The sequence below is a fragment of the Aethalodelphis obliquidens genome, unplaced genomic scaffold, assembly GCF_003676395.1.
Source record: "Aethalodelphis obliquidens isolate GAN/ISIS:26980383/991018 unplaced genomic scaffold, ASM367639v1 scaffold6, whole genome shotgun sequence".
In the NCBI taxonomy this organism is placed as follows: Eukaryota; Metazoa; Chordata; class Mammalia; order Artiodactyla; family Delphinidae; genus Aethalodelphis; species Aethalodelphis obliquidens.
In genome coordinates, this window is record NW_020837950.1 from 46557238 (window position 1) to 46581586 (window position 24349).

General features: G+C 38.1%; 1 long non-coding RNA gene across 1 annotated transcript in view; it reads right to left on the reverse strand.

Annotated features, from left to right (window-relative positions):
* The window catches only part of LOC113619016 (uncharacterized), a 148107-nt gene that overhangs the window by 73119 nt on the left and 50639 nt on the right, over positions 1 to 24349 (reverse strand). Inside the window, exon 2 of the long non-coding RNA XR_003432248.1 lies at positions 13867 to 13922. This is a non-coding gene — a long non-coding RNA (uncharacterized LOC113619016). The remainder of the gene's footprint in view (positions 1 to 13866; positions 13923 to 24349) is intronic.

Genomic DNA, 24349 nt, shown 5'->3' on the forward strand with positions numbered 1-24349 from the left:
GACAGTCCTTAGGTTTGTTTGATTCCAAACTTAATGATTTCTGTAGCCGTACCCTGACAGAGTGGTTACTCTGTGGGACTTTGCAGAGGGCGTATCAACTGAAATTCTGGTGTTGCAATTAACAAGAACCAATGAGATTTTTGCAGTGGGTAATTCAGAGTCGATGGGAAGCTACAGAGCTAGGTGGGACCAAAGAACCAAGACAGGACCTCAAACACTCCCCAGATATCTAGACAGCAGGACACACTCTGGGACATACTTTTCAACCACTTTAGAATGAAAAGCTCCAAAAGTTGTTACTGTCATCATCTTAATTCAGTCTGCTTGTAATTCAAAGTCCCAAGAGAGATTCCTATTGGCCCAGGTGGAATTATATGCTTCTTGGCTCGGGGAGGGCAGAGATCCTGATTATAGTAGTACCAGGATTGCTTATACCTGGGAGAAGTAATTCCCACAAAAGGAAATAAGGGTGCTCTTAGGAAGGGGAAGTGGGTACTGAGATGCCCCCTTCCCTGCAAAAAGTCAACAAAAGTCCATATACAGTTGTTCTTCAGGACATTAGCCTCACATATTACTAAGAATAATCCTTAATTTCACTTAGTAATCTGTTATGCAGATTTTATACGTGGATTTTCTCAGATCTGCCATAAATTTCTTTTAATATTGAGCTATTACCATTGACTCATAAAATCTCTACCAGTAATTTTTACATAATTAACTTATGCAAAAAATAGTACTTCATTTGATCTAAATGACCCCTTTTGAGAGTCCAACAGTGTCTGTATTCAGAATGTGACAACTTATGCCTCTAATTCATAGCCTTTGTGATTTGTAGAGTGTAATGATGTCATATCCCATCCTTGTATGTTCTTATCACATTTCTGGTCTTTGGCACATCCCAGTCAGCTGCAACAGGATGAGGTGACCCAGTGACAGCCAAGCAAGACAGAGCCCGCCCACCCACCCAGATGGGAACAGGCAAAGAAAGCATTGTGTCCCAAATGTATGGCAAATGGTTTTAGCTTCCAAATGAAACTGGTGGAGAATCGTGATGAGAAATCTAAAACAGGAGATACCCTGCCTTTGTAGGCAGGTTGAGAATCAATTTCAGAAAAGTTTATCAAAGGTAGTAAGGTTGAAACTGTTAGCTGTGGTTCAGGAGAAAAAAATCAAGTCCCGCTAATGAATGAATAGCCCCAAAGCTACCAGGCTGTGCTCTTCAGTCAGTCCTTCAACCTGATTATTTTATTTGCTCTTCTTTGACTTTACTGGATCCATTATATCTTTTCTGAGGTGTGGCAATCACAAGTTCACATAATAATTGAGGTACGAATCAGCCATGTTTGTGAACAAGGCTAAGATGAAAATTTTTCTGGGAATTTTTCCCATAAAACTTATGGGCTTATTTAGCCCCAATAATAATAGCAGAATATCTGACTGCTGTGGGGAAGGGCAATAAATTATTGATGGATATAATGCTTCCTAACTCCTATTTTAAGAATCCCTATTCTTGAGACATTATTTTGTAAGAAAATTTAGATTATACTCCACCTAAGATATGTTTTTTCTCACCTCTTTCCTAGCCTTTCAAAGTTCTGAAAACTTCTGGCCATGCATTTGACAATTCACTCTTACAGCGGACTGCACAGTGGTGCTCAAGGCTTCTACTGGGCCAGCAGGCATGATTTTTTTTGTCATTACTATGTTTTTATTTCAACAATTCTGTATTTTTTCATATTGAATATTTTTAAGTTATAATTGCCTGTTCCTGCTTTATGTTTCCAACAGTCTAACTTATCTTTATATTTATTTAAAATTACATTATACTTATAAAATTATACTTATTCAATTAAAATTCCCATTCTGTCTGTTCCATTGTTCTGCTTTCTCTTGAATAGGGTGTTCTGTTTATTTTCTGTCTGTTACATGGCTCTGTTCTTCAGATGTCACATAATTTCACACTGTGAATTTATCTTTATTGCCTCGAACAAGTATAGTTCCATAATAATACTGTGATTTTTAAAAAAAATATAAAACACTTGGAATAATGACTGGTGAAGAAAGCACTCAGTATTGGCTAGCTATGGTGTATTCTCTTTCTATGCTGCATAATGGTTACCCCAAAACAGCAGCTTAAGACAACAACCATTTATTATCCCATAGTTCTATAAGTTAGAAGTCTTGACGGGCTCAACTGGGTTCTCTTGCTCATGGAATCAAAGGCCAAGATCAAAGTGTTGTCTTGGCTCAGCTCTTATATCTGGAGGTTCTAGGAAAGAATCAGCTTCCAGGCTCATTCAGGTTGTTGGCAGAATTTGGTTTCTTGCTGGACTGAATTCCCTTTTTGTGCCTGCCATCAGCCTGACTGGTCTCAGCTTCTAGAGGCCTCCCTCAGTTACTTGCCAGTTCCTCCATCTCAGAGCCTGCAATGGCACATCAAATCCTTCTCATGCTTGGAATCTCTCTGACTTCCTCTTTTTTCTGTTTGTTTTTATTTTTATACAGCAGGTTCTCATCTATTTTGTACATGTTAGTGTATATGTATCAATCCCAATCTCCCAATTCTTCCCACCACCACCACCCCCAATCGCCCCCCCACCCCACCCCGGCACTTTCCCCCCTTGGTGACTCTGACTTCCTCTTTTGATGAAGAAAACTCTCTGCTTTTAAAGGGCTTGTGTGATTAGATTATGGCCAGCCCAGTAATCTCCCTTTTGTTTAATTCAAGTTAACTGATTAGTACATTAATTGGCTAGGGCTACCATAACAAAGTAACAGAAACTGGGTAGTTTAACCTACAGAAATGTATCATTTATAACATTCTCAAATCAAGGTCCTGGATGCTTTAGATCCTTCTGAGGGCTGTGAGGGAGAATCTGTTCCAGGACTCTACCTTGGCTGCTGGTAGCCTCAGGCATTTCTCAGCTTAATAGCTTTCTCTCTGAGTTTTCACATCACCTTGCTCAATGCATATCTGTCTCCAAAATTTCCTCTTTTTTATAAGGACACAAGTGATATTGGATAGGGCCCACCCAAACAACCTCATCTTCACTTGATCATCTTCAAAGACCCTTTTTCCAAATAAGTTCACATTCATAGACACTGGGGATTAGGATTTCAACATCTTTTTAGGGGACACAATTCAACCCGTAACAATTAGTAACCTTAATTACATCTGCAAAATCCTTTTTTTTTTTTTTTTGCCCTATAATATTACATAATCACTGGAGTAACACTAGGGGTAGAGGTCCTTGGGGCCATCCTAAAATGGTTATTATCATTTTCATTTCTTCTTGTGCTTATCTATCAAAACATTTCTTCAGAACAAAAAGCAATATCTTCCAGACAGTAGAATACAGAGAATGTCTAGTTCTGATCATGTAGGGGGCTGAATGTTGAAACTATTACGTCACTTTCAATTCTCTTCAGTTGTTGCTGATGTTAAAATATTATAGCTTGCTTTAAAATTGTTATTTTATGTTAAGAAATATATATTCCAAATACAGAGTAGTAAGCGATTAAGATATTCAGAGCTATGGTAATCATCACTGTACAAAGTTCTTTTATTATTTGTTGAATTTTAGTTTACATGGATGCTAATTGCAGTTGCTAAAATTTCAGCAGTGTATGATGCCCAAGGAGTCCCTTTGACATTAGCAAAAATACATTTAAAGATTTTAGGACTTATATGCAGACCTGGTAAATGTCCAATACTAAATAAAGTTAGCAGTGCTTTGTATAGCTTCTAGGTGAATTGCTTTTTATTTTAAAGAAAACTATATAGAAGAATCTATAGATCGCAATATGAATTAAATTTGAAATGTGTAGTTAGGATATTTTATTTCTTAGGGTCTTGATAACTTGGTAATTAGTAAGCACTATCTTTTTAGGAGGAAATGGAGTACAGTGGTTGTATTTGTTTGCTAGGGCTGCCATAACAAAATACCACAGGTTGGGTGGTTTAAATCTATTTTCTCACAGTTCTGGAGGACAGAAGTTCAAGATCAAGGTGTTGGCAGGGTTGGATTCTCCTGAGGCCTCCTTCCTTGGCTTGCAGATGGCTGCCTTCTCACTATGTCCTCACATGGTCATTCCTCTGTGTGCCAGCAACCCTGGTGTTTCTTTGTATGTCCAAATTTCCTCTTCCTATAAGGACATCTGTTATATTGGATTAGGGCCCATCCTAATGGCCTCATTTTAAGTTAATCATCATTTAAAAGGCCCTGTCTCCAAATACGGTCACATGCCAAGGAGTTAAAGGCTTCACCAGATGAATTTTAGGGTGACACAATTCAGTCCACAACAGTGGTTAAGCTTGTGGGTTTTAGAATCCATGAGACCTAGTGTCAAAAGTCATGCTTTCACCACTGTATCAGTCAGAATAGGCCAGTTAGGCTGCTGCCATACACAGCGCCAGTAGAGACAAAGATTTCTTTTTCGCTCACACTACATGCCCAGTGTTGATTTGCTGGGGTCTCTGCTCTGCATTGTCCCCACTCCAGGACCCAAGCTGACAGGGATGACATTAATATCTGAAAGACTGATGGCAGGTGGAAAAAGAGCCATGGCAAATTTCACATTGACTCCTCAAACTTCTGTTCAGGACTGACACACATCACTTAAGTTCACATCTCACCAACCACAGCAATTTTCGCAGCCATGCTTAACTTCAAGGGAGGCAAGGGAACTGGGGAAGCAAAATCTGACAAGTGCCTGAAGGAGACAAAAACTGTGAATAGCCTCAATATCAATGGAAACCACTTACTAGTGAGTGGCATTACGCAAGTTATTTAATCCCTCTAGGCCTCATTTTCCTGAATTAAAAAGTGGGACAATACTAATATTAGTACCTACTATGTGAGGTTCCCATGAAGATTAAATGAGATAATGAAAAAGATGCACTTAGCACATCCTTTTGGACGCACTTGGAAAGGGTAAAACGCTCAATAAATGTTAGGTACTATTGTTATTACTATAAATAATATTAGAAATTTCCTCAGATAGGATGAACTATAGAGATCAAGTCAACTCTCTTTTTATAAATAAGGGATCAGAGGCCCAGAGTAGATAAGCGACTATCAGATGAAATAGAACCCAGGTGTGTGAATTCATTACTTCAGCCTGCCATCCTCTATACTGTGTTGACTTTCACAGTCACTCTAAAAATATGTATATATATATATATATGTATACACATTTATATACATTTATTTATTTATATGGACTATAATGGTAATTTACAGAGTTTGGGAAAGTTCCAGATCCTTTAATGGACTGGAAGATGAGAAGTGCTTCAGGCAGAGCCTCTTTATTAATAGGTTAGTCGTTGTGAGATGGGGACAGGAACCCATAGGGAAGAAACCAGATGAGTGTTGAAAGTGAGAAAGAAATGAGAAGAAAAACGAGCTGTCAGATTTGGCAGCTGGCACCACTGCTCAAGAACAAGGAGTTGCCTGAGCTGACAGGTGTATATGAACTGAAAATAGAATATACTAGGGAAAAAGGAGCTTTACAAGTGTCCACAGCTACCCTCCTCACATACATATCCTTTCACAACATATTTCCTGAACTAATAATTTCAGCAGGGAAGTGGTCTCTCTACTGGGAATAACAAACAAGACATTTTCAACAGCTCCTTGGGCACAAAGTGGGGTCTGCTCTTTGAGGTATCTTGCAACATGCCCAGGAGAGAAGCACTTAACTCTTGCATGCTTCTTCCAACCCGTGAAAAACATCAGCACTGTAATTTAAAAGTGGGGGCTATCGAAAAGATGTGCTGACATTAAAAACTTTAAGGAACAATGCTGCAAAATTTCTGAGAGGGCCAGAATTATCTGGAATAAATTTGACACAGGCAGACTCTCATTTGAAATCAGGCCAAGTGACCTGGGTTGTAACTCTGAACTCCAACCTTTTTGCCATGTGACATTATACAAGTTACTTAACATCCCTCAGCCTCCATTTTCCTATCCATAAAACAGGGATAATCGTAATACATACATACCTCATGGGGTTGCTGTAAAGATTACATAAGGTTGCTGTGAAGATTAAATGAAATCCATCACCAAGAACATGAGCTAGAGTCATTAGCCTCATCATCATTACACTTTCAGGGTCTCTTCAGACTCAAATGAACATTTTCAAAACTAATTTTTTAAAATAAAATTTATCTTTCCTTTGTAAATCTGATAGTGAATATAAAGCTTTTTAGTTTAATGCTCAATGATTTTGTCAGTTGAAATAACTCTTTCAGCATCCGAAAATTATGTTGATATTCAGGAAAATATTGTTTACTAAATTTTGGTTAGAAATCTTGTAGTAAGTTCTCTCAGTATGAAGGCAGCCTGATTCAGTGAAAAGAATACTACATCTAACCATCGAGAAACCTAGATTTTATCCAAGAACATTGTCACTAAACAGCTGGGTGGCTTCACACTAGGGCCTTAACCCTTAGTCTCCTTTTTCATAAAATTTAGTAACTAATGAGGCACCAGTGGGTAAGCAAAGAAGTTTCAAGAGAAGACAGTCTCAATTTGAACATTTGTAAGAATAATAATACTTCTAACCAAAATATCAAAGTCAGAAGGAAAAACTAATCTGTTGTAAAAAAAAATGAATTTGTTTTTAAATATGTCAAGTTTAAGGATGCTGGTGGAGCATTTGATTGGAAATGTTTAGAAATCACTTGGAAACCTACAACTGGATTTCGGCAGCAAAGGCAGAAAATGTCAATGTTAGGACAATTACTTAAACAGATACTTGACATTATTAGAGTGGTGATAATGTTGATGATAACTATGAAGATACAAAAAGAACTAGATGGCTAACAAATTATACCTGGGAAGAATAGTAGGATTAGAGGGGTCAGACGGGAATCATGACAGTGCAGTGCCATGAATATAAATGTAGATGCCTTTGTGGCCAGGAAGAGATGTGTGAAGCGGCAGGGGAGGTCCATGTGAACTTTTGAGGGCCTAAAATGACTAAATACAACCTTTGCTTGAAAAAAAAAGAAAGGGAAAAAAACCTTTGGGCCTAACTGGGGACTGAGTAGGCCAGCAGCTTCTAACTCTTCGCATCAAGGGAAGAGAACATCAAGAAAAATCTGGAAACAAAATGTCAGTTATAACAGAAAATCTAAAGCATGAGACTTGAGAGTAGAAGCTTATTGAATTTTGCCCTTGATAAATTTTATGTAGCCTTCGACAGTGCTGATTCCTCAGTGGAGTGGACTGGTTAGAAGCCATCTTGTTGGGAATCAATGGGAAGGTGACTGATGAGGAAGTAGAGAGAAACAGCATGAGTTCAGGAGTGAGAAGGAAAGAGTTGGTATGGTTGGCAGTCAAAAGACATAAGAAGGATGGGGAGAGAGAAACATGCCCTTATGGAGTCAGAGGGAAGGGAGCCCATTTTGAGAAAATGGTTGCAATCAGATCACAGAGCCCATGTAATCAAGTGGAGCAAAACTCTGACATGTTCTAAAACAGTGATTATTCTTTAAATATTACTCATTTGGCAGGACGATCAGCTCAGAAGCAAACTGTTAAAAACAATTTCCCAGCTTCTAGAATGTATCCATATCATTTTAAGGTAAAGGTAGCCTCCACCTAGACTAATTTATAAGTGTGCTGATGTTAAAAGGTGTGAGATTGTTTTATTAATTTGAATGGGTGGCCTTTTCCTCCCCAACTTTTTGTTTAGCTAGTTTTAACAAACCCCAGGGAGCCTTGTTTTCTCAACAGCTGCTCCTGATGTTGGCACTCAGTGACTTCACAACCTTTTGTAACCAGCCTTTATGAGAAGGGGGAGCTAACAAACTAATTAGACTGGTAGCTTAAGAAAATACAAAGCGTGGTACACACCCACACCAAAAAGGCTTACATGCACAAAAATTGAGTATTTAGGCTTGTCCAACCATCCCAAACTGCTAACTACAGACTTTATGTCACACTTGGAAAATTGGTTCTGTTTTGCTCTGTTTTGTACTTTGGCACACTCTAGAGAAGTCTGACATATCTGTGGAATAAGAATTACATTTGGAACGATGAGATTTACATTGGAAAAATTATGTAGGAGAAGATACGGAGATATAACCCAACCATTTGTCATTAATAGAAACATGCAAATTTGCAAAATAGCAAAATTTGCTTTAGCTGTTAGAATTTTGAGAACTTTAAAAAGGGTTAACTTTTTGTGCCATATAAAGAAAAAACACATGTTTTTTAGTTGGCTTGTAAAATATGATATTTTATGGCCAGCTCCTATAGAATTGTCTTTGATGAACCTATCACATCAGTGGGTTTGTAGTTGTCAGTGTCAGAAGAGCGGCCAAAGAGAAGATACAGTATTTCTCAATCCATCAGCCACCTGCATCAGAATTACCTAAGCTTATTTATTTATTCTTTTAAAATGCAGATTCCAAGAATTCACCCCAGATCTACTACTGAATCTCTGTGAGTTTTGAGAATTTACTATTTTAAGAAGCTCCCTGTGATTCTTATGAAAATTAAAGTTTGTGAGCTAGATTTCAAAACACACCACCACATTTAGATTCATCACTGCTGAGAGGGAGTGAATATCGGCATATCCTTTACAATATGCCAATTTTTTCTTGCAATTTTTCCACCGAATTAAAAAGGTACACATCTTTTGACATAGCAATTCTATTTCTAGGAATTTATCTCAAGGAACAACTAGACAAACGTGCAAAGACATATGTAAAAAACTATCCATTACAAAATTGACTATATTAGTAGAAAAGTGTTAATAATTTAAAAGGCTATCATGAGATTTTGATTAAACTACATACACTTATGTAGGATTATTATGTACAATGTTCTAAGCACTTCAGAAGCTGTAAGTCATTTAATCCTTATAACATTATGTAATATAATATAGTATAAGATGTTAATATAATAATGTAATAATATTATTACCCCCACTTTACAGATGACAAAGCTGAGACCCAGAGCAGGTAAGGACTTGTCCAAGATCACACAGCTAGCACACAACAGAGACAGGACACAATGCCAGGCAGTCTGTCTCCAGAGCCTGTGGCTTCACCCTGCACCATCTGCTTCTTTCAACATTCTGCTACCTTCACGTAATGATTATATGGAAGAAAACATTTTACAAAAAATTATGTTTGATATGATCATATTCATGGTGAAAATGAATATTTATATCTGCATTTTGAAATGAAAGATTTTTATGAAAAGGTAAAGAAAAGAATATACATTAGAGTAGGTACACCAAATTGAAGATAATGATCTGTAAGTGGAATTATGGATGTTTTCTATTTTTCTCCTTTTGCTTGTCTCTGATTGCTTTTTCCTTTTTATTTTTCAGTAATGAACATATACTGTTCTTATAAAAAGAGAAGAGTAATATGTGAATGGGCCTACCTAGCAAGCAAATATACTGTAAAGCTTGTGCTTTTTTTAAGAGTGGACTTTAAAGATAAACTAATTGAATTATAAACAGAGAGCAGGAAAAATACACTTTTAGATTCTCCTTCCTCCATGAGTCCACTGCGTTTCTAGCAGGTGTGTGATCACAGGCTTCTTTTTCATGAGCAAACTAGTATAAATGGCTTTGTTTTTCTTTTACTACTAAATTTTTAAATGATATATATATATTTTTTATTTTTTAACATCTTTATTGGAGTATAATTGCTTTACAATGGTGTGTTAGTTTCTGCTTTAAAACAAAGTGAATCAGCTATACGTATACATATTTCCCCATATCTCCTCCCTTTTGCGTTTCCCCCCCACACTCCCTATCCCACCCCTCTAGGTGGACACAAAGCACCAAGCTGATCTCCCTCTGCTATGAGGCTGCTTCCCACTAGCTATAGCTATCTATTTTACATTTGGTAGTGGATATATGTCCATCCCACTCTCTACTTTGTCCCAGCTTACTCTTCCCTCTCCCCGTGTCCTCAAGTCCATTCTCTACATCTGCGTCTTTATTCCTGCCCCACCCCTAAGTTCTTCAGAACCATTTTTTTTTATTCCATATATATGTGTAAGCATACGGTATTTGTTTTTCTCTTTCTGACTTACTTCGCTCTGTATGACAGACTCAAGGTCCATCCACCTCACTACAAATAACTCAATTTCATTTCTTTTTATGGCTGAGTAATATTCCACTGTAAATGTGTGCCATATCTTCTTTATCCATTCATCTACCGATGGACCCTTAGGTTGCTTCCATGTCCTGGCTATTGTAAATAGAGCTGCAATGAACAGTATGGTACGTGACTCTTTTTGAATTATGGTTTTCTCAGGGTATATGCCCAGTAGTGGGACTGAATGTGTTTGTTGGCAATCTGTATATTTCTTTGGAGAAATGTCTATTTAGGTCTTCAGCCCATTTTTGGATTGGGTTGTTTGTTTTTTTGGTATTGAGCTGCATGAGCTGCTTGTAAACTTTGGAGATTAATCCTTTGTCAGTTGCTTCATTTACAAATATTTTCTCCCATTCTGAGGGCTGTCTTTTCGTCTTGTTTGTGGTTTCCTTTGCCATGCAAAAGCTTTTCAGTTTCACTTGGTCCCATTTTTAAATTTTTGTTCTTATTTCCGTTTCTCTAGGAGGTGGGTCAAAAAGGATCTTGCTGTAATTTATGTCAAGGAGTGTTCTTCCCATGTTTTTCTCTCAGAGTTTTAGAGTGTCCGGTCTTACATTCAGGTCTCTAATCCATTTTGAGTTTATTTTTGTGTATTGTGTTAGGGAGTGTTCTAATTTCATTCTTTTACGTGCAGCTGTCCAGTTTTCCCAGCACCACTTACTGAAGAGGCTGTCTTTTCTCCGTTGTATATTCTTGCCTCTGTTATCAAAAATAAGGTCACCATATGTGCGTGGGTTTCTCTCTGGGCTTTCTGTCCTGTCCTATTAATCTATCTTTCCGTTTTTGTGTCAGTACCATACTGTCTTGATTACTGTAGTTTTGTAGTATAGTCTGAAGGCTGGGAGCCTGATTCCTCCAGCTCCGTTTTTCTTTCTCAAGACTGCTTTGGCTATTGGGGGTCTTTTGTGTTTCCATACAAATTGTGAAATTTTTTGTTCTAGTTCTGTGAAAAATGCCAATGATAGTTTGATAGGGATGGCATTGAATTTGTAGATTGCTTTGGGTAGTACAGTCATTTTCACAATGTTGATTCTTCCAATCCAAGAACATGGTATATCTCTCCATCTGTTGGTATCATCTTTAATTTCTTTCATCAGTGTCTTATAGTTTTCTGCATACAGGTCTTTTGTCTCCTTAAGAGACAAAAGGTAGATTTATTCCTAGGAATTTTATTCTTTTTGTTGCAACGGTAAATGGGAGTGTTTACTTAATTTCTCTTTCAGATTTTTCATCATTACTGTATAGGAATGCCAGAGATTTCTGTGCATTAATTTTGTATCCTGCAGCTTTACCAGATTCATTGATTAGCTCTGGTAGTTTTCTGGTGGCATCTTTAGGATTCTCTATGTATAGTATCATGTCATCTGCAAACAGTGACAGATTTATTACTTCTTTTCTGATTTGGATTCCATTTATTTCTTCTTCTTCTCTGATTGCTGTGGTTAAAACTTTCAAAACTATGTTGAATAATTGTGATGAAAATGGGCAACCTTGTCTTGTCCCTAATCTTAGTGGAAATGGTTTCAATTTTTCACCATTGAGAACGAAGTTGGCTGTGTGCTTGTCGTATATGGCCTTTATTATGTTGAGGTAGCTTCCCTCTGTGCTCACTCTCTGGAGAGTTTTTATCATAAATGGGTGTTGAATTTTGTCAAAAGCTTTTTCTGCATCTATTGAGATGATCGTATGCTTTTTCTCCTTCAATCTGTTAATATGGTGTATCACATTGATTTGCGTATACTAAAGAATTCTTGCATTCCTGGGATAAACACCACTTGATCATGGTGTATGACCCTTTTAATGTGTTGTTGGATTCTGTTTGCTAGTATTTTGTTGAGGATTTTTGCATCTATGTTCATCAGTGCTATTGGCCTGTAGTTTTCCTTTTTTGTGACATCTTTGTCTGGTTTTGGTATCAGGGTGATGGTGGCCTCATAGAATGAGTTTGGGAGTGTTCCTCCCTCTGCTATAGTTTGGAAGAGTTTGAGAAGGACAGGTGTTAGTTCTTCTCTAAATGCTTGATAGAATTTATCTGTGAAGCAATCTGGTCCTGGGCTTTTGTTTGTTGGAAGATTTTTAATCACAGTTTCCATTTCAGTGCTTGTGATTGGTCTGTTTATAATTTCTAATTCTTCCTGGTTCAGTCTTGGAAGGTTTTGCTTTTCTAAGAATTTGTCCATTTCTTCCAGGTTGTCCATTTTATTGGCATATAGTTGCTTGTAGTAATCTCTCATGATCCTTTGTATTTCTGCAGTGTCAGTTGTTACTTCTCCTTTTTCTTTTCTAATTCTATTGATTTGAGTCTTCTCCCTTTTTTTCTTGATGAGTCTGGCTAATGGCTTATCAATTTTCTTTATCTTCTCAAAGAACCAGCTTTTACTTTTATTGATCTTTGCTATCCTTTCCTTCATTTCTTTTTCATTTATTTCTGATCTGATTTTTATGATTTCTTTCCTTCTGCTAACTTTGGGGGTCTTTTGTTCTTCTTTCAAATCAAATGCGTTAGTTATAGGTAGGCTACTCGGTGGTATAATTTAGGAGAAGCTCAAGACTTATTGCTCTGAGCAGGAAAAACTGCCCTGTAAAATTTGGCTATTAGGGTTCAAGTGGTTCTTGAAGTTGTTTTTGATTATCTACAAAGGCATACACAAAGTTGACACACCCAAAAGCAACACTGTAGAGTGGAAAATTACTAGCTTGTAAATCAGAGTAACTGTTTGACTCTTCTTGCCACGTCCTCATGTATAAAATGGGGACAATGATACCGATCTCTACAGATTATTGGGAGGTGGTAATTAATGCACAGGAAATTGCCTGCCACATAATCAACTCATAATAGATGTTAGTTTCTTTCCCTTGAACAATGAACATAAGTGGAATATCTACTGACTTTTCAATGCAGTAGAATTGTTTTTCATTTATTCTGAAAATATTTTTTAACAAGTCAGGGTTTGGGCATGAAAATAGATGCCACTCAATATATTCCAAGTAAGAGTATTTTTAATGCAGGGAATTAGAGGCTTACACAATGGTTGGAAGGAAACAAAGGTCAGGGAGGCTGTCAGTGGAGATCTCAGCCTGTAGCACCACAAAGTTTTCAAGTGCTTTCACCAAACACTCTCTGAATATGAAGAACCTCTGGGAGGTTCCCACCAAACCCTCAGGCTGCAGGACTGATGCACGTGATTCTCAGGAAGCTCACCTGGCAGCTGCTTAGACAAGTTCAAGATGAACAAATCTCCTATTCTGAAGAAGTTTACCATCTGAAACTGTGACCCAAAACATTTCTAACCTTATTTATCAATATTTCCCTCCTCATTGGCTCTTTTGACTCTGTGCCCCAGGATTCTGCACTTCATGCTAGTTTCTCTACATAAAATGCCCAACATGATAAATCAAAATGCTTCTCATGTTTTAAGTCCCAATATAAATTCAACTTTCCCCATGAAGTCTTTGTTCATACAATGCCTACCATCACCCCTCTGAATGTAATGTAATGAGTCCCCGTTCTAATGACCCTGTGGTTCTGTACCATCTCTTGTGATTTTTCTATACACTGGTCAGAGCTGGGATGCAGGTAGAAATAAGGGACTTACTAATAGGAAATAAAGGACTTAGGTGTTTAAGGATGAGTTTGGAACAGAATTCTGTAGAAAGAAATTCAACATGGCTGCTTGCTTTTCATAACCAAGGCCAAACTCTCTAAGGAATTAGCACATGTGTCTTAAATTTCCTACCTGAGACTGTGATTAAAATGGCTCCTTCCTCTTTTGTCAGCAGTATACCATGGGTTCTGGAAAAGAATAAAATTATGCGTGCTTCTTTAACCGCATTCCATAACTCAGACCCTCACTCTGTCAGTCTGGACTAATCTACACCTGGAATCAGTAAATAATGAAATAGTAAATACTCACTACAGCACTCTACTATTGCCAGGCTCTGGTCTGAGCACTTTACTAAACAATGTGTTTAATACAACAACCCTATGAGGTAGGTACTATTATTGTTCCCATTTTACAGAAGAAATTCTGAGGCCCAGAGAGGTTAGATAACTGGCCTAACATCACACTGCTAATACGTGACAGAGCAGGATTCAAAGACAGGCAGTTTGGCTCCAGAGTTAGCTCATCTAATCATATTGCGGGCAAGTTTCAACATGTGAATCTGGGGGGAACATAGAGTCCATAAGAACAGGTGAGTCTGATGCATGACCAGTATTAAGAACCACCATATTTTCTGCAGTGTTTGTAGAGATATAGAAACATTCCTTCTTAATTACACAAATATTACACAAAATTTTAATTAAAAGATTCAAACAATATGGAAGTATATGGAGCAAAACAAATATGGATACATTTCCACTCTATCAATCACTTTGTTAACCTATTTCAGGTGTTTCTAGCACACAGTCTTATATCCACCGATTAAAACAGTTCTGTGAAGTGAGAATCAGATTGGTTAAAAGGCAAGATGGTAATTCTGTCAAGATGGATTGTATATATCCACTGGTGGAACATTTTGTATCTTTGGGCATCCTGTCCCCTCCACATGCTGATATCATTATCTTTCATATTCAGAAGTTCCTGCTGATTGTGTAGGTGCACAGGCAAGGTTGTGGAATCTGCCTTGTGACTCGTAGTAGTTCCCTTCTTGATCTGTTCCTTGCTTAGTCATTCTTGGCAGGGCCTGTTGCTGTTTGCAGCTCTGCCTCTCTGCCTCAAGGGCTGCCTATAAGTCTGGCTTAAAATAACTTACCTTTTCTCTGACTTCAGCAAGAGACAGTGACCAATCTTCCCCAGGGTCTCCAGCCATTGCTGCTGAGGAGCTCATTTTGAATTTTCTGACACTTATGCTCATCACCCCACCCCGAGACTGGAGATACAGAGAATGAGGTACAGGACAGAGAAGGTCACTCACAAGCAGACCCTGACTGTACTGTAGCCTGATTAAGGTAGCTGCCTACCATAACATCCTCCTTACAAGAATTCCCAAGGACTAAGGGGAGAGAATTAAGGCTCCCGCGCCAGCTTAGAGATTGAACCAGTAAGAGTTCAGGAAGAGTCAGTTGGTCATCCTAATTCAGTGACTTTGGTCTATAAATTCATTCATTCTACTCTGAAGAAGGTCATCTGGTACAATGTCATGGAGTTTCTTTAACCAGTGATATCTGGTCAACAAAACAAACCTTGTTAAAAGTTTTTCCAAGAAATAATGAAAAGCCTGAAAAGTGCTATTGTCTACAAAATAAGGTAGAAAAACTGAACAAGGGAGAGTTTCCATGTCCCATCCAGAGTTCCTAGATGTGCGGAAGATCTCCTACGTGCCTCTCGAGATACACTCTCCACTTTCCCTACTGCTCTGTGCCCTGGGACGCTCATCTGTACGGGCACATCACTGCTCGTGGATGGGGACAATCCACAGAGACCACAGGCAGTAGATAAGGAAGGACAGTAAAGTTGAAGTATTTATTCCTTTGGGTCCCTCCCTTTGGGGTCACCAGGGACAAGCTGTACCCATAAACCAAAGGTCACAATGCCACCTGGGTGGCCCTGTCAACACAGCTCTTTTTCTACAAATTTTCTCCAGCTGCTCCCTCTTCTCTCCCTTTCAGTCCTTGATGATAGCAGAGCCCTACTGTCATTGGCACTGCAGTACAGCAGTCTCCCTGGTAATATCTCTACACACTGCTTATGCCTTTGTAAATCATCCCTTAATTAACTCCTCTTCTTAAACTACCCTATTTCAGTGTGACATCTTTCTGCTGGGACCCACAGAAAGCAAATAGAGAACATCTTTGTAATTCTCCAAAATATCACAACAATGCCTGGAAGAAAACCAGCATTTTAGATTATATAAAGTAGGTAGACTGGAAGGATGAGCAACAATATTCTCTCTGTATGACTCCCAGAAAGACACGCTAATGGGGCCTTCACATGCTCTACACTTCTAACCATACCCGAAGAAAACTTCCCCCTTGTGAATACCAGCCCCAACATGATTCAGCTACTTATTTATCCTGAAATGAAATTCTCAGGTTTCAGTAACTGCACTTCAGTCAGACAACCACAGAGGTGTCCAATTTTTAAATGACCTTTTCTCATTTTATTGATGAGTATATTAAAGATAACAAATGTATTCATTTTTTAAAAACAACAAAATGTTGATCCCACCATAACAAAAGCAAAAAAAAAACCCCCAGAATTATCTACAAAATCATAACTTTTCGTGAGAGTTGAGGTAAGGAGGCAACCAAGGGAACTGAATTCCACAGTGAAAAGTCCCTCTGAGAGACAAGGATACACGAACTGATTCATCTTTGGCAAAGCATAGACGGAAAGGGCGCTATAATAGAAGTGAGTAAGAAGAAACCAGAAAAAATTAACAAATCCCTAAAGGCTGAGAGTGGGTTACCGGATCACTTTAGAATAACAGGAAGTGCCAGACATAGGGAAGTTTGCAATCGCATGCTCTCTGCACAAACCTCCACCAGATGCTTATGAGAAAGAGTAAGGGCAGGGCAGGAGATGAGAACAAGCCTCCTCAATGGCACAGGACTGCAGTGGTGACCTGGTGACTCTGACGAACAGGCATAAAACACTGCCTGCTTCTGTGGACCCTCCTCTCATAAAAAATAAAAGCCTTAAGCTGCTGGAGGAAGGACAACAGACATTCTTACCCCTTCCCCCCAGCACCTGGGGGGTGGGTAGGAAATCCTCCTTGCTGCCCCTAAGAACGAGGCACAGACCCATTGCTTCTGTAGGGAGGGTAGAAACAAAAGATATCTTTCCTGGAGGATGTGAAGAAAACAGTCTTGTACCAGTATTCTGCACCAATAAAAAAAGATTGGGCTTCCCTGGTGGCAAAGTGGTTGAGAGTCCGCCTGCCAATGCAGGGGACGTGGGTTCGTGCCCCGGTCTGGGAGGATCCCACATGCCGCGGAGCGGCTGGGCCCGTGAGCCATGGCCGCTGAGCCTGCGCATCCGGAGCCTGTGCTCCGCAATGGGAGAGACCATAGGGGTGAGAGGCCCGTGTACCGCAAGAAAAAAAAAAAAAAAAAGTAAAGATTTAGTCCTGCTGGGGGAGGGGAAGGAATATTTCTCCTGCCCCAAACCCACCACAGATTCAAGGCAGAGTTTGGCTGCCACAGAACGTAAGGGAATGAATACTCAGAAGGACACACTTTTGAAGCCTAGACACTGAGTCTGGACCAGGAAAACCAAGAACTTCTACTACCCCCACTACAAGTCCACCACTGACTAATAAGCAACAGCTGGGAGAGGGGCAAGACCATGGACTGAGGCAGGTGAGCCAGAGTGAATAAAAGCTGAGGGTGGAGAAGAAATACCAAGAAAACTTCTCAGTACCCCAAGCCCCACACAAAGGACAAGGTAATGACAATCCGCTGGTGGAAGATTTTGAAGTCTCTGATTTCACTGAGGGTGACAATAGCAATAATGAAAGCCAAATCTTGCTTAACAATTTATTGACCGGAGACATATTAGTACGCTTTTAGAGAGTGATACAATTAACATCACTGTGGGAAGTTGTCAGAGCTTAAAATTGATCAAGGTTCATTATACAACTTATGATTGTCGTTATCATTCACATTTTGCTCTGTTAGGATTTTGTTCCAAACTTGTGTATATTATAAATGCAATTTTATTACCATAAAGTTTTCATCATTCTGGTGAATGCAGTGACACCTGGTCCGTCTTGTGGAATTTGTAAAAGAACCCACCCACAAAGAGCCACCTTGTCGACTATCAGGTAAAATAAAAGAACCAATTCTAGAGGAAATAATACCCACAGGACTAAAAAAAAATGCTGCCAGAAAGTGTTAGAGTCTGCTCTTCCAGGGGAAATTGCAGTGAAACATGGTATATTTGTAATAGATGTTCTGTTCTCCTGCACATAGGTGCCTGCTATACTGCCTATCACACTCTAACAAAATATTAGAATGCTTTAGTAAGACATGTACAAAGTTTCAAATAAATACATTAAGTGCAAAAAAAGTTGTTGCTATTTACTCAAACGTGGGTGTTTCAATATTCACTTACATAAAAGATCGCTGGCCACAAGTTCTTAGTTTCTGCAAAAATCCCCCAGTCAATAATATGTTAAATACTGACTAGATTGATTCAATATCCCATGCTAATAACCTAACAGAAGAAGAGTGACTATTCCTAGATCTGATGCTATTTAACTCAAGGTCTATTATTATTCAACACACAATGTACACAATACATTAAAAAAAAAAAAGACTCAAAACAGCAAGGAAAAAAATGACACATTGTCAAGAGACAAATCAATTAACAAAACCAGAAACAATGACCTAGATGTTGGACTTCACATAAGGACTTTTCTTTTTCTTAACATCTTTATTGGAGTATAATTGCTTTACAATGGTGTGTTAGTTTCTGCTTTATAACAAAGTGAATCAGTTATACATATACATATGTTCCCATATCTCTTCCCTCTTGCGTCTCCCTCCCTCCCACCCTCCATATACCACCCCTCTAGGTGGTCACAAAGCACCGAGCTGATCTCCCTGTGCTATGCGGCTGCTTCCCACTAGCTATCTATTTTACGTTTGGTAGTGTATATATATGCCCTACTAGAGAATGGACTTGAGGATATGGGGAGGGGGAAGGGTAAGCTGGGACAAAGTAAGAGAGTGGCATGGACATATATACACATAAGGACTTTAAAATAACTATAAATAATTTGTTAAAGTACATGGTGGAAAAGGTGGGCAACATGCACAAACAGATGGAGAATTTCAGAAAGGAAATGGAAACTATAAAAAATACCAAATGGAAAAAAATCATGATATAAGAGATCAAGAATTCCTTTAATAAGCACAGCTGAGGAAAGAATCAGTGACTTTGAACACAGAAAAAAGAAAATTATCCAAAATTAAACACAAAGACAAAAAGGAGTGATGAAACAGAAAAGAGCATCCAAGAGCTGTGAGATGTCATCAGTCTAACATAGATGTAAGTATATTCCTACAAGGAGGAGAGAGAGAACAGGGAAGAATCACTTAAAGAGATAATGCCCAAATTTTCTGAAATTAATGAAAGACAAAAACCCATAAATCTAAAAAGTACGGAGAACCCTGAACAGGATAAACCCCTCCCCCCCCCCACACACACGCAGGCACATCATAGTCAAACCACTGGAAAAAAATAAAGAGAAAATTTTCAAGGCAACTAGAGGGGGAAAAAATTATTACATAGAGAATAACAAAGAGAAGAATGACAGCAGACTTTTTGTCAGAAACTGTGTAACAAAAGGACAGTAGAGCAACATCTTAATGGTGCTGAAAGATAAAAGCTGTCCATCCAGTGAAAATGACTTTCAAAAATGAAGGGGAATACTATCTACATCAGCAGAGTTTGCTTTCTGGCATTTACACAAAACCAGTGAAAATTCACAACACTTGCCAAATTATACTGCATGATATACACTTGTATACTTGTACCCTATACTGTATTATGATCTACTCAAGGATAGGGACTTTTATTTATTTATTTCTCTAGTGCCAAATACAGTGCCTGGCACCCAGAATGTGCTTAATAAGTGTTTCTGATTGATCAAATCAACTTAAATTTAAGTCCTAAGGTAGATCATTTAAATAATCCTTATTAAACAAGTATTTCTGTTGCCTACCATGTGCAAAGCAGCATCTGTTAAATTGGGAGTTAAAACAATTTATTGAGGTGTTCTGAGACTTTTTGAGTATAAATAATGTCTTCCTATCTTACCATCACTACTGCTACTATTACTACTACTGTAATATGTTATGCCCATATTATGCTGAGTATAGTACAATGTGATCTAGTGACATGTAGATAAGGCAGGATTTCCTTCTGCAAAAGATTGTCAGTCTAAGAAAAGAATACAGAAAATATTGAGGCTGTCTCCACACATTTTGAAGCAATAAGTTTTAATTAAATTATTAAGTTGAGATAGTATTCAGCAACGTGATAGTCATAAGAATGATATGTATTTCTATGTCTCTATTTGTGATATAGGATATCCTAATTCAACTAACTATACAAGCTGAAGTGCTTCAGAAATTGTGCTATCACTAGTTCTGCATAACACTTGAAAAAGGGCAGGATAATAGAAGTGATAAAGTAGTAAAGACACCCAAACTTACACATTACAATTGTGTATGCATCTAGGTATACACATGTACATATGTAAGTTTCAGTCTCCTTGGTGTTAATCATACATTTTCAGTTTATTATATGATTTGTGCAAAACTGAATATAACTATACATTTACATTAACGCATGATTAATACTTTAAGTAACTTTCAGGATCATACATTCATGCAATTATTGAGCACTATTTTGTACCAAGTAATGTATTATCCTAATGTTGGATGTTATTATTAACAAGCCTAGAAGGTAAGTTTTCCACTGTATTAAAAACATGCAAAGCAAATGATTTGTATTGGTAAACAATATATGTCTATATGTATACTTATACACATTAATAAGCAGAAGATAATATTAGGACCATTTTTAAACCTTGTTTTAAAATAAGAAGTACGTTTTATTTTGGTATTGAAAAATGTCAAAGAACAATACAATAAACACCCATATAACCTCACCTAGATTCATTAAGTAGTAACGTTTTTGCCACGCCTGATCTCCTGTCTTCCCTCCTTTTCCCCTCCCCTTATACACACACTCAGATCTTCTTTTCTCAACCATCCAAAAATTAAGCTGCATACATCAGGACACTTCACCCCTAAATATTTCAGTTCTCAAGAGTAGGTGATTCCTCTACACACTTCACACAAGTACGACACCTGAGAAAATCATCGTTAGTTCAATAACAACATTCAACATGCAGTCATATCCAAATTTCCTCAATTGTTTCATCCTGTCTTTTTTGCTAGATTATTTTTTCAGCCCAGGATCTAATCAAGGTTGATTTATTTCATTTGGCTGTTATGCCTGTTTAGACTCCCTCAATTTTTATCTATACCATTGATTCCTCTGTTTATAATATTAAATCATTTGAAGAGTCCTGCAGAACATTCCATATTCTGGATTTGTCTGTTTCCTTGTGTTTAGGTTCAAGTTGAACATTTCTGGCAAGAACACATTGTAGGTGATGCTACATACCTCCCATCACATAACATCAGGAGACAGGACTTCAGACTATCCCACTAGTGGAAGTGCCATGCTCCATCACCTGGTTAATGTGGTGATCTCTCCATTATAAAGGCCCTAAATATAAAATTATATTTTGTCCCTTTGTAATCAGTAAGTTATCTGTGGACTCATACTTTAAAACTAAGAGACTATCCTGTTCTCCAAAGAATCTTTCCCCTATTGTTTAAAGTGAAACATCTATTCTTGATGATCTGCATCGATTTTTACACTGGGGGTCAGATTTTTCTCATTCTTTCCGTCTTTCTGCATTTATTATGCTTTAAATAAACACTGAATAAAATGATAAAATTTCATCAACCAAACAGTGTTTTAAATTTTCATCACCAGGCCTTAGTACTTCTGAAACTGATCCCAGCTGTCCAACTAGTTTCTCCAAGTTCAAATGTAGATGATGACATCCAAAAGTGTCTGAGATACCTCAGGACCTCAGCTCATTTTCAATTGGATGCCACCCTGAGGTAAGCCAAGCATGTTCACAAGTTGGGTTGGGTGTCACCCCCTCCAAGGAGCCGTTCCTCACTAACCCCAGGTGGAGACAATTGTTTCATTTGTGCCCAAGCTTTGCCCTGTATAAACCTCCTTGAGAACACCTCTGACACTTCATTACACATAATTATGGTTGTGTTTATTTCCCTCTTCTGGATAAGCTCAGGGAGGACAGAAACCTTGCCTTATTGGTCTTCTTACCCATAGCACCTATGACGATGCTCAATGCATACTGAATTAACATTGAAGTCACACACAATCTACATCATGTAACAAAACCCCTGAGAGGTCAGTAGGGCACATGTCCCTTATTTATTTTATATGGAGAGCAACTCAGAGAGGTTAAGTGACCTGTTTTCAGGAGGCTGGTTTCCCGTCCAGTGATAGCAGACTACTGCCTATCACAATTGCTACTTGAGAATAAATGCCAGTGATACTCAACAGTGGTTTAGGGATTTCCAGAAATAGGAGAACATCTCAAACACTTGTTTCTATCACAATATGCCTTGCCCATTTTATCCAAACCTCCTTTTCTTGTATATTTTTTCCATTTTTCTAAAATTATTAGAGCTATCATTTATTAACTCATTATGCAAAGGTGAAACAGAAGCAAGGAAAGACTAAATAACTTGCTCCATCACATTCCTAAAAATCAAAGGGGCCAGGATTTACCCAGATGGTCCAGAGTGTAGGCTGTAACCCTCTCATGATGGTGCCTTAATCATTGCTTTCGAGCAGACCCAATGTCAGGGCCCCTGGCAAAGAACTACTTAGATAGGAATTATTACTCTCCTCATTTACATAGGAGGAAGTCAGTCTTAGAGAGGGGTCAAGCAACTTCAAGCAATAGCCAGTAACTAGCAAAACTAGACTTTTGAACACATGTGACCTTACTCCATGGCCAGAGCTCTTAACCACCGATCCACTTCCTCTTTAACTTGCTGCTTCTCCCATCAACGTTCAAGGGCACTCTCCTTCTTACACAATGGCCTTTATAGAGGAAGGGAAATCAGCAGTTGTGCCAAAAATAATAACAGGCAATATTTACTGAACACTTACTATGTTCCAGGAAGTGTTCTGAGTATTTAAAATGTATTATTACATTTCATCCTCATATTTACTCCCTAAAGTAGGTTTTGCTTTAATCATGGCACACACATTCTCATTTAATCCTCGCAACCAATATCCTGACAACCAATGATTTGTGAAAATCATTGAGATTTTATCTCAGGAGTACGACTGGTCCATGAAAATGTGCACAGAATATGCAACTTAAACAGAGAGCACCGCATAAGGACCTGTAGTGACGCTCCAAATTGGTTGTTCACAGAGCACTTTTTACCTGATGCAGTAGCAATAAACATTAATCTAATGGCTTAAGAAAAACTGAAAAAATTATCTATCTCAGCAACAAGTTAGAAAGCAGAGATCTGTCTGTTTTTTTTTTTTTTTTTGATCACCAGTTTTGGGGCCTTATGATGAAACTACACTTAGTGGTATTTACTTAGTGGTATTTTCAACAAACTTTGTAGTCACATGTTTTTATTTAAAATTCTGTTAAATGCATATTGCCAAGTGAGAGAAGCCAATCTGAAAAGGCTACATACTGTATAATTTCAACCTTATGACATTGGAAAAGAAAAAACTGTGGAGACAGTAAAAGGATCAGTGGTTGTCAGAGGTTCCGAGGGAGGGGGAAGGAGGGATGAATAGAGAGCACAGAGGATTTTTAGGGCAGTGAAATCATTCAGTATGATAGTGTAATGGTGGATACATGTCAGTAAATATTTGTCAAAATCCATAGAACTTACAAAGAATGAACCCCAATGTAAACTATGGGCTTTAATTATTAATAATGTATCAATACTGGCTCATTGATTGCTACAAATATACCACACTGATGCAAGATGTTAATAAAAGGGGAAACTGGGGGTGGGGAGGATGGGGTATATGGAAATTCTATGTGCTTTCTGCTTATTTTTCTGTAATCCTAAAAGTGTTCAACAAATGAAGTCAATTAATTTAATATTATATATAATTATTATATATTAATATAAATATTCTTGTTGCAGATAGAATATACATATATACGTGTGTGTATATATGTAAGTTAGAAGGACATGAAGCCACTTCCCTCAGACCATCAAAATATCATTACTAATACAACTCCCCTCCTTACTGAGACAGAAACACCCCCTAGTTAGTTTTGCTGTGGGATATGGTCTTTCCTGTTGTCAACTCTGTGCAGTTCATTAGGAATAAATTTACAAGAAGTTAACTGAGAAGCCCAGTAAAGCCAAATTTAAGAATGTTTCACCATATGACACATGAGCATGTTGTAAACACTGTTCTTTCTTTGTCATACATCCCCATTCCTGTTGCAGATAGAGTACACACACACACACACACACACACGCCAAAAGGATTTTGACTTCAAGACCCCTGGAGATTAAAGGACATGAACATGGCAGGTGGGCACAGAAGGTAATTAACCCTGAAAGAAGGACTAAAAAGAAATAGGAAGATTCTATTAACAAAG